Genomic DNA, 8,966 nt, shown 5'->3' on the forward strand with positions numbered 1-8,966 from the left:
CAGTAAAACCTTCGATTGCCAGTAACTTATTCTGTGAGTTTTCCTCAAGATTAGCAAATATTTTTAACAAATTTTAACCTGATAAATAAGCAACGTTTTGCAATGTAAGTAGAACATGATGCTGAATGTTACATGATCACAACTGAGTCCAAGTTTCTTGAAGTTCACTTTGAGACACAAGTGCTTTGGATTAGAAACATATTTCCAGGATGAGTTATGCTCACAAACCAATGTTTTATGTATTCTCTTTTTACTCTTACTCTCCTAAATTTTATTAAAGGTTTCTTTTGTTTTGTGAATATATATACATTTGTTTTTCATCAGGTAGTTACTGAGTGCCTATTTTACTGTCTGAGTGGCAGGCTGCTGAACTTTAACTGACATGGGTCTCTCCCTCTTGAAGCTTGCTGTTTGGTAAGGGAGACAACTATTATTCAAATAATTACATAGTTAGTCGAAAGTTGCTGCCTCCATAAGGGCTGTGAGACAGAAGAACATGGGATGATTAGAGCATGTAACAGGGAGATCTGAGCTGGGGGTGAAGTGGGGTGGTCAAGGAAATGTTCTCTGATAAAGTAGAGCAGAGTGGTTAGAGACCTGAAAGAGAGACGAACTATGGGCAGGTAGGCATAACCAGTGCCCTGGCAGGAGGCACACCCTATGCAAAGATGTTGGAATGGTTGAGGGCAGAGCTAGTCCTGGAAAAGGCAGAGCCACAAGCAATGACTGCAGCCAGGGCCTCCCACTGAAGAGGATGGAGAGGCCAATCGCAGACATGTATGGGTCTTCAGTGGTTTTTCATTCTCCTGTGAACCATTGTGAACCAAACCTGTGAGCCTTTGCAAGTTTTTACGCTAAATAAAGCAAAATATGTATTTGAGTTTTGAAGAGCATCATTCCAACTACACTGCAGAGAATTAGAGCTGGGTAAGATTGAGGTAGAGATCAGATGGGAGGATCTTGTTACTCCTGGGCCACAGATGCCTCTAGCTCAGGCCAGGATGGTGTTGGTGGCAACAGGGACAAGTGGATATATCTTAATAACAATCAAAATAAAAGAAACTTGGTGATAAATTGAATATGGCAATGACATGTCTGTAACACAATTTTTAAGGTCTGTTCTCAATGCAGCCTAACTCAGGATTCATCTGGCTGTTGAAACAAAAGTAAATTAAAACAAAAGTATCATGTATTTAAAATGTTCTCATGCATTAATAAATGGATGAATTAGATATATATACACACACATATACATATACATACATATATACATATACATATATATAGGTGTATATATACACACACACATATGTATATTATAGTTCTACCCAGCTTAACCAATGTGTTAATATAAATATTTTGAAAAGAAATGGAGAACTGGCTTTTGTAGATGGAACTAGCAGATCTGTGTCCTTCGTGGAGAAACAGTCCACCTCTCGTGAGTGTCTTGGTTTATTTGGTATGACTTTCCCCTTAGCCTGAGACTGTGGAGTTGACAGTAAATGTGACCTTCATACAGGCTTGTTAAAAAATCTACTCAAGAGAAATTGTATGCTATTCAGAGAAGGACAGTGCCACTTTACTCAGGTGTAGATTAGATAATAGTAAATCATCTTGTAATAATGTTGAAAGCTGCATTACCACCTTGGACATATAAAAGAGAAAATACTTTTTATAGCCCACACAAATGTGCACAAGCAACTACATGAGGCAGATTTGCCTAACACCATTTCAAGTCTTTATTTTTGATGCTAGATAAGCATGTTTTGCTTATATAAGATTTATCATTATTCTGACTGATATCCAAGGACTTCCCTAAGTCACAGAATTAATTTTCCAGGAACATTCATTCATTCTCATACAAAAATCTCTCAACTGAGAAGTTGGATGAAAGAAGGCCTCTTCCCTTTCCCTTCCCTTCCTTTTTTCTTCCTCTATCTTTCTGTCCTTTCTTTTCTGTTGTAAAGAGTGACCACTTTTCTTGGTAATGACTCCTTAATACCCACACCATTTTCTCCATGAGTATATCTACTGTTTTTTTTTTTCTTCAAACTATATCCAGAATCCAGACAGTTCTAACCACCTCCATCCACCATTATGGCTGTAATCTACATTTTCATCCTATCTTATTGCAATGCCCATCTGACTTCTGGCGTTTAACCTTGCCTTAGGGTTATATTCTCCTCACAGTCGTCAGTGACCCCTGAAAAATGTCACCTGTATCATACACTTCTATAAGTAACCTGTTCTTTGATTGCCCATCTCAGAGTAATGGCTGTGTTCCTGTCGTTGTCCTCAGTGTACTGCATTATTTGTACTTGAGCTCCCTCTCTGAACTCCCCTCCTGTCCTCTCTCACCACACCCTAGCCTCCCTGCGGTCTCTCAGACGGTCCGAGCATCCTCCCACAGTAAGGCCTGTGCCGGAAGGTTCTTCCTCCAGGTATCATGATTTATTCCTTCACTTTTTTCAGGGATCTACTCATCATTCTGAAGAGAAAGGTTTTTTTTCTGACCACTTTCTCTAAAATAGCGCCTTTCATACCATTTTCAGTTACTTTTTCCGGCCTTAATTTTCTTTGTTGTACTTATCAATCTCCTAATATATATGTATGTTTGTTTACTTGCTTACTTATTTTTCTACTAGAATGTAAGCCCTGTAATTGTTGGGACTTTGACTTTTGCTCAGCTCAGTGTCCCCGGCATTTAAAATAATGCCTCATTCCTAACACATGCTCAATTGCTTTTGGTTTAAGGGATAAATTTTGCTGTAATTCATGTTTTCTAGAAACTGGAAAAGACAGAATTGATTGTTCCCTAGAGTTTCCGAATGGAATGCATTTCTGCCCACTCTGATTTTATGAAGTCTGGCCTCCACAACTGTAGGAAAACACATTTGTGTTGTATAAAGACACTAAATTTGTGATAGGTTGTTTCAACAGAAATAACAAACTATCTAACTAAAAAACTAAGAAGTTTTAAACTTTTGGAGCTATCTAAGATCCAACTTCATAATCCTTTTTAACTCAGTGCTTCAGGTATGTATGGATTGTAGTTGGTGTATGTGATAATCATTAGCATTGTTCACTAAATATTTCCAGATTTCTGGGTATATGGCAGAATTGTGTGTTGCTGGCCCCTTGAAGTTAAGTATGGCCATGTCACTTTCTGAGGAAGATGACTAGTTAGTGGAAGTAGCATATCTACCTTCTAGGTAATGTTTCTAAGCCTTTGCAAATTTTGTCCTAATGTCATTTTTCTTGTTATTGTGAGTATATAATCTTGATGAGATATATTTTACATGGGCCTGCTTTCCTGAGGAAACATTGAGCACATTCCCTTAGCCAATGCTAATGGACTTGTAATGTGAATGAGAGATCATTTGGTGCAAGCTGCTGAGACTTGGGGGTTATTTTGTCAAAGTAGCAAAACCTAGCCCAATGGTTCTCAAATGCTTTGATCTTAGGATCCTTTTTACACTCTTAAAATTTCTTAACCTCCCAAACAGTTCCTGCTTATGTGGCATTATCTGTCAATACATCATGGTAGGAATTAAAATAGATATTCTTTTTTTAAAATATTTTTTCTGTTTTTTATTTATTTTTGAGAGACAGGGAGAGACAGCGCTAGCTGGGGAGGGTCAGAGAGAGAGAGGGAGATACAGAATCCGAAGCAGGCGCTAGGCTCTGAGCTAGCTGTCAGCACAGATCCCGACACAGGGCTCGAACCCATGAACTGTGAGATCATGACCTGAGCCGAAACCAGACACTTTTTTTTTCTTAAATTTTTAAAAATAATTTATTGTCAAATTGGTTTCCATATAACACCTACTGCTCTTCCCCACAAGTGCCCTCCTCCATTACTACCACCTCTTTCCTCCCTCCCCCTCCCCCTTCAACCCTTTTCAGTATTCAACAGCCTCTCAGGTTTTTTCGTCCCTCTCTCTCCCCAACTCTCTTTCCCTCTTCCCCTCCCCCTTGTCCTCCATTAGGTTTCTCCTCATCTCCTGTTAGACCTATGAGTGCAAACATATGGTATCTGTCCTCTGCCTGACTTATTTCACTTAGCGTGACACCCTCAAGGTCCATCCACTTTCCTACAAATGGCCAGATTTCATTCTTTCTCATTGCCATGTAATACATAAATGTATATATATACCACATCTTCTTGATCCATTCATCCAATGGACATTTAGGCTCTTTCCATGATTTTGCTATTGTTGACAGTGTTGCTATGAACATTGGGGTACATGTGCCCCTATGCATCAGCACTTCTGTATACCTTGGGTAAATCCCTAGCAGTGCTATTGCTAGGTCATAGGGGAGTTCTACTGATAGTTTTTTGAGGAACATCGACACTATTTTCCAGAGTGTGAAGCTGGACACTTAACTGAATGAGCCACCCAGTCGCCCCTAAAATAGACATTCTTAAATAATTCACTTAAAAATAACAAAAAGAATCCCATTTTATGTCCACATAAAAATATTTTAGTGAAAAAAACTATACTTTCCAAAGCAAAAAATAGTATTACAAAAAGAATATTTCTTTTATTTACATATTTATGATTATCTTTATTTTATTAAAACATTTTTAATGTTTTATTTATTTTTGATAAAGAAACAGAGCATGAGAGGGGGAGGGGCAGAGAGAGAAGGAGACATAGAACCAGAAGCAGGCTCCAGGCTCTGAGCTAGCTGTCAGTACACAGCCTAACACGGGGCTCGAACCCACAAACCTGAGATCTGACCTGAGCTGAAGTCGGAGGCTTAACCGACTGAGCCATCCAGGTGCCCCTATAATTATTTTTAATGTTTGGCTTTATATGAGTCAGCTGGATTCTCATATCTGCGTTGTGATTCTTGTGTTTGAAGTATATAGAAAAGATTCAGCCTCATATAGTTATGTAATTGTAATGAGAGAAGTATGTTAATACCCTTTTCAGATAATTGTAGATATTCTTCTTTGATACTACACTAGAACTCCACAAGTAGTATTTTCTTAAAGGTAAATTATAATGTGGAACTAAAATCATATTAACGAAATCCTCATACTGTTACATGAGATCCATTGATCATTTTTTATTATTAAAGTATAATTAACATACAGTGTTATATCAGTTTTAGGTGTACAATATAATAATTCAATAATTCTATACATTTCTCAAGGCTCAACTATAAAATTCCTAGAAGAAAATATAGGAAAAATTTCTTTGACAGGAGCCATAGAAACATTTTTTTACATATGCCTTCTCTGGCAAAGGAAACAAAAGCATATTTAAACTTTTGAGGCTACATCAAAATAAAAAAAACTTCTGTACAGTGAAGGAAACTATCAACAAAACAAAAAGATAATCTAATAATGGGAAAACATATTTATAAATGACATATTTGATAATGGGTTAATATCCAAAATATATAAAGAACTTATTAAACTCAAAATCAAAAAAAAATATTCTAACAAAAATGGACAGAATATCTGAATAGACTTTCTTTTCAAAGAAAACATACAAATGGCAAACAAGAACATAAAAAGATGTTCACCATCAGTAATCATTACAGAAATGCAAATAAAAATCAAATGAGATATCACTTTACACCTGTCAGAATGGCTAAAACCATTGATTTATCTTAAATTTTAAATGGACACATCCATGACTCTATAAAAGCATCCATTGGTCATTTTAGAAATATTGACTCACTAAGTTTTGCAGATTTTCTAAATGTTAACACATTTCATTACACAATATCCACAATATCAAAACCTAACTTTTTTTTTTTAATTTTCAAGTTAGTTAATATACAGTGTAGTCTTGGCTTCAGGAGTAGATGATTCATGACTCACATATAACACTCAGTGCTCATCCCAACAAATGCCCTCCTTAATGCCCATCACCCATTTTCCCCAACCACTTTCACCTCTCCATCCCATCAAACCTCAGTTTGTTCTCTGTATTTAATAGTCTTTTATCGTTTGCCTCCCTCTCTGTTTTTATCTATTTTTCCTACCCCAAACCCAACATTCTTAAATACTGCTAATGAAATCTTTAAAAAGACTTTATACATCAAGAAACTGTTAAGGCACTGTTGCCAGACACAAATTTTACAAAATTCTCTCATTCTTTTGAATATTTAAATTTTATTGTATTTTGAGCATCAACATTGTTTCCCTTGAAGTGACAAAATTAACTGTCTATTTTCAAGAAATACTCAAGTCTGCAAAATACTCAAGCCTGAATAATTATAGTTTTTAGGTTAATTATTTTTTCAAATAAAAATGGCATAATAAAAAGAGCAGGTAGTTCAACTTGCAACATAAACAGTATTTCCCAGAAATAACCATTATGGACAGCAGCTTCTGACATGACTCTTAATGGTCCAGCCCTTCAGAAACCATGCTTTTGTGTAATTCTCTCCCTTTGAATGTGAGCTGGAGCTGGTGACTTGCTTCTAACAGAATATGGCAAAAGTGAAGAGGTGTCACTTCTGTGATTGGATTATAAGAGACTGTGGTTTCTATCTTGCTGGATTTCTCTCTCTGGCTCTTCTCAAGTGTTTGCCCCCATGGAGAAGGGAGTAGAGAGTGCCCTCCAGCCAGTAACACAGAGAACTGAGATCCTCAGTCCAAATACCTCAAGTAACTAAATCCTGTTAGCAACCGCGTAGACAAGGTTGGAAATGGATCCCTCCCCAGTTAGACTTTGACATGCATGTGGTCCCAGGTTGCATCTTGATGGCAGCCTTGTTAGAAACTTGAGCCAGAGGACCCAGCTAAGCAGTACATGAATTCCTGACCCACAGAACTGAGATAATAAGCATACGTTGTTTTAAGCTGCTAGGTTTTAGGGTAATTTATTATGGAGATAGATCACTAATACAACTACCTACTTCATTATATAGAAGTACTTTATATGTAAGTTTAGTTTTTGTCACACAGAATATTAAGGTGTATCCTTATGTTCCAAGATTTAATAAAATTATGAATTTTTACTAATTCATCAAAGATATTCTCAGGTAAAACTGGAATTTTAGTGCATGGTGATGAAATGTACAAAATCTGCTAGTGCAGCTTAGTTCTACTGCTCCAATTTGTTCTAAGTCAGTAATGTTACCCACCATTGTATTTGTACCATCAGTGTGAATGCCAACATAGTAAGAGATCTGGCAACACAGTAAAAAGATACAAATAATATATTAATTGCTTTGATTTAAAAGAATGCCTGAAAGGTTTCCTGACCCCCCCCCCCCCCCCGCCCCGGGGACATGTGCATGTTTGACTCTGCTTATCAGTTCAGGGCGGCTGAAACATCACTTCACACCCATGTATACTATCCATCCAGGATCATATATCAAGAAACCAGTGTTGAGCCTCAGTGTTACTTGCTGCTGGCTGATACTGGCATCTTATCTCTTTATCATTAAGAAAGGGATTGTTAATATGTTTTTATGTATATGTTTGCAGGTGTGTATGTGTTTGTATGAGTTCTATAAGTAGGAATCTGGTACAGCTTAAATAAGCTGTATATTACAACTACTTCCAAGTACATGTTTCACGCTTGCTTCAGCAGCACATATACTAAAATTGAAATAATGCAGAGAAGATTAGCATGGCCCCTGTGCAAAGCTGACATACAAATCCAAGTACATATTTCCTTTGTATCTTATTATTACTCACACTGATACTGTAATGGGTAATAATAATACTTCCTTATGGTAGGGAATTTAGAAAATAAATATGTATAAATAAAAAATTATGCATTATTTTCCACTAAGATAAAATCATGGCTATCTGTTTTGTGTGTTTTCTTTCATTTCATGAATTTAAATTCATATGGGTAATATTTTAAATTTTCCTTAACAATATTAATGGGCAATTTCAACCCTAGAGCTTGCTTTCAAACTTCTGTTTGTACTTGTAGATAAATTAAACACCAAACTGCATTGATTTCACTGTGAAGAATCATGATTTCACATCGCAAAGGCAGAGTATTCAATTATCTAAAGTATTTTTAAAAAGTAAAAGCTTTTTCACTGTAGATTAATTTATTTATATTGTTAAACATGTTATATAAATTGATAATAAAGATATATTTATAAATCTACCTTTTACATTTTATCCTATATACTTTATAGGATATATTTTTATGTACAAATATATACAAATTATAAATCAAAGGAAAACCACAATAGGAAACACACCAGAATTATCTTGTGTTTTTAAATAATAGGGGTATATGTTTCAAGTTCGTGAAGGTCGATTTTGTTTTATTAAACATGGATCCCAGATGTTACAAGGCAGCCAGCACGCGTTTAAAATGCAGGTGGCATTCCCTTATGCATCCTGCTTTAGAGCATGTCATGGTAGATTAACTTACCTCAGAGCTCTACCCAATTGATCCCTTTCGCTGTGTCTGAGCTGAGACTTTGCAGCTGATTGACACATTGTGACCAAAATTAATACACTAGCCAGATCTCTGATAGGCTGTTATAATGAGATCGCTCATCATTTCCCCACCTTGATTTCTTCCAATGAATTGATAAAACTTGCTAAATATACAATGGGAAAATCTGAACATAGGTCTATGTTTTCGGTGGCTGGCTACTGCTCATCTCTTTTTCACACTTATACCTATTGATTTCAAGATGAAATTAGAAAAATGAAAGTGCTTTTAAATGGTACAGACACAGCATGTTCTTTGCAGACTTCTATATTTCAGGGGTCAGAGAAGGGTCACTAGATATACATATATTGATAACTGTTTTATATTTAATGTCCAGGAATTCCTACTATTAAGAGCTAGGTTCTAGGCTATTACTATCCTCATTTATTATTTATAAAGCTCTGTCAGTACATGGTATTTAATGTTAGATGAATTTGTGCCAGACAAATTCCCCTCCCTGAGGAGCCTCCAAGCTGAAAACAGAAGGAGAACGATGCAGGAGAGAAACTGTGGGAAGGACAGAGAGTGATT

The 8,966-nt window shown here is 36.2% G+C and overlaps 1 non-coding gene across 1 annotated transcript; it reads left to right on the forward strand.

The window, feature by feature from the left end:
- Positions 1 to 7,550: 7,550 nt before the first annotated feature.
- LOC115303353 lies at positions 7,551 to 7,654 on the forward strand. The gene has a single exon (XR_003913991.1). It is a non-coding gene; the product is annotated as a U6 spliceosomal RNA (small nuclear RNA).
- The last annotated feature ends 1,312 nt before the right edge of the window (positions 7,655 to 8,966 follow it).

This window comes from Suricata suricatta, chromosome 1 (genome assembly GCF_006229205.1).
Source record: "Suricata suricatta isolate VVHF042 chromosome 1, meerkat_22Aug2017_6uvM2_HiC, whole genome shotgun sequence".
Lineage (NCBI taxonomy): Eukaryota > Metazoa > Chordata > Mammalia > Carnivora > Herpestidae > Suricata > Suricata suricatta.